The sequence below is a fragment of the Enhydra lutris genome, unplaced genomic scaffold (genome assembly GCF_002288905.1).
Source record: "Enhydra lutris kenyoni isolate GAN:26980312 unplaced genomic scaffold, ASM228890v2 scaffoldscaffold13, whole genome shotgun sequence".
Classification (NCBI taxonomy): Eukaryota; Metazoa; Chordata; class Mammalia; order Carnivora; family Mustelidae; genus Enhydra; species Enhydra lutris.
This window is the reverse complement of record NW_019154097.1, coordinates 4320768-4323637: the sequence shown is the minus strand read 5'-3', so window position 1 is coordinate 4323637 and position 2870 is coordinate 4320768.

The following is a 2870-nucleotide window of genomic DNA, read 5'->3' as shown; positions in this document are numbered from 1 at the left end:
CTTGCTTTTCTTGAGTTTTATGACCAATGTATACATCCTTAAACAGTATAGCCTAGGCTTTCCTCTCTCTAAACTCAATATAGGGATGCCTGGGTGGCTCAGTTGGTTAAGCGTCTGCTTTTGGCTCAGGTCATGAACCCAGGGTCCTGGGATGGAGTCCCACATGGGTCTCCTGGCTCAGCAGGGAGCCTGCTTCTCCCTGTGCCTGCAGCTCTCCCTGCTTGTGTTCCCGCTCTCTCTAACAAAGAAATAAATAAAATCTTAAAAAAAAAAATAAACCATCAGTGTCAGTTGAACCCTTATAGGTTTTCTTTTTGTCTTGATTCCTTAGTCAATATTATGTTTGCTAGACTCATTAATATTTACGAGTATGGCTAAATTCATTAATTTGTATTGCTAAATTCCATTATATGAATATAGCACAGTTTATTTATACATTCTACGTTGATGGATCATTGGGTTGCCTCCTAGTTGAATGCTGCTATAAATATTTTATACACTTCTCCTTGATACACGTATTTCCAATTGTCCTGTTTGTATTTGTGACCCCACCCTTTCTCCAATGATGTGTAATACATCACATGTGTTAAATATCAAGTCTCCAAACATGCATGTGTCCATTTCTGGGATCTCTCTTCTTTTTTAAAATTATATTTTATTTAAATTCAGTTAATAACAGATAGTGTATTATTAGTTTCAGAGGTAGAGTTCAGGGATTCATCAGTTGCATATAATACCCAGCTCTCATTACATCAGGTGACCTCCTAATGCCCATCACCCAGTTACCCCATCCCTCCACCCACCTCCTCATCTATAACCCTCAGTTTGCTTCCTGTAGTTAAGAGTCTCTTATAGTTTATCTCTGTCTCTGCTTTTGTCTTATTTTATTTTTCCCTCCTTTCCTCTATAAGCCTGTGTTTTGTTTCTTAAAATCCACATGTGGTGAAGTCATAGGATAATCATCTTTCTCTGATTAACTTATTTCGCTTAGCATAATACCCTCTAGTTCCATCCACATTATTGCAAATGGTAAGATTTCTTTTTTTTAGTGTAATTTTTAAAATTTATATTAACATATAATGTATTATTTTCCCCAAGGGTACAGGTCTGTGAATCATCAGGCTTACACATTTCACAGCACTCACCATAGCATATACCCTCCCCAATGTCCATAAACCAACCACCCTCTCCCTACTCCCCCACTCCCAGCAACCCTCAGTTTTTTATTTTTTTTTTTGTGAGATTAAGAGTCTCTTATGGTTTTTCTCCCTCTCTATCCCATCTTGTTTCATTTTTTTCCTTCCCTGCCCCCAACAACCTCCCCGCCTTGCCTCTCAAATTCCTCATATCAGAGAGATCATACGATAAGTATCTTTCTCTGATGAACTTATTTCACTCAACATAATACCCTCTAGTTCCATCCATGTCATTGCAAATGGCAAGATTTCATTTCTTTTGATGGCTGCATCATATATATATATATATATATATATATATATATATATATATATATATACCGCGTTTTCTTTATCCATTCATCTGTTGATGGACATCTAGGTTCTTTCCATAATTTGGCTATTGTGGACATTGCTGCTATAAACATTTGGGTGCACATGCCCCTTCAGATCACTACGTTTGTATCTTGAGGGCAAATACCCAGTAGTGCTATTACTGAGTCATAAGGTAGCTCTATTTTCAACTTTTTGAGGAACCTCCATGCTGTTTTCCAGTGTGTGTGCATCAGCTTGCATTCCCACCAACAGTGTAGGAGAGTTCCCCTTTCTCTGCATTCTCACCAACATCTGTCGTTTCCTGACTTGTTAATTTTAGCCATCCTGACTGATGTGAAGTGGCACCTCATTGTGGTTTTAATTTGTATTTCCTTGATGCCTAGTTATGTTGAGCCCTTTTTCATGTGTCTGTTGGCCATCTGGATGTCTTCTTTGTAGAAATGTATGCTCATGTCTTCTGCCCATTTCTTGATTGGATTATTTGTTCTTTGGGTGTTGAGTTTAATAAGTTCTTTATAGATTTTGGATACTAGCCCTTTATCTGATATGTCATTTGTGAATATCTTCTCCCATTCTGTTAGTTGGCTTTTGGTTTTGTTGACTGTTTCCTTTGCTGTGCAAAAGCTTTTGATCTTGATGAAGTCCCAATAGTTCACTTTTGCCCTTGCTTCCCTTGCCTTTGGCAATGTTCCTAGGAAGAAGTTGCTGTGGCTGAGTTCAAAGAGGTTGTTGCCTGTGTTCTCCTCAAGGATTTTGATGGATGCCTTTCTCACATTGAGGTCTTTCGTCCATTTTGAGTCTATTTTCATGTGTGGTGTAAGGAAATGGTCCAGTTTCATTCATCTGCATGTGGCTGTCCAATTTTCCCAACACCATCTGTTGAAGAGACTGTCTTTTTTCCATTGGACATTCTTTCCTGCTTTGTCAAAGATTAGTTGACCATAGAGTTAAGGGTCTGTTTCTGGGTTCTCTATTCTGTTCCATTGATCTATGTGTCCGTTTTTGTGACAGTAGCATCCTATCTTGATGATGACAGCTTTTTTTTTTTTTAATTTTCTGCATAACAGTATTCATTGTTTTTGCACCACACCCAGTGCTCCATACAATCCATGCCCTCTCCAATACCCACCACCTGGTTCCCCCAACCACCCACTCCCTGCCCCTTCAAAACCCTCAGATTGTTTTTCAGAGATGACAGCTTTGTAATAGAGCTTGACATCTAGAATTGTGATGCCACCAACTTTGGCTTTCTTTTCAACATTCCTCTGGCTATTTGGGGTCTTTTCTTGTTCATACAAATTTTAGGATTATTCTCCTCTCTAACTCCCCTTGTCCTCCATGTTATTTGTTATGCTCCAC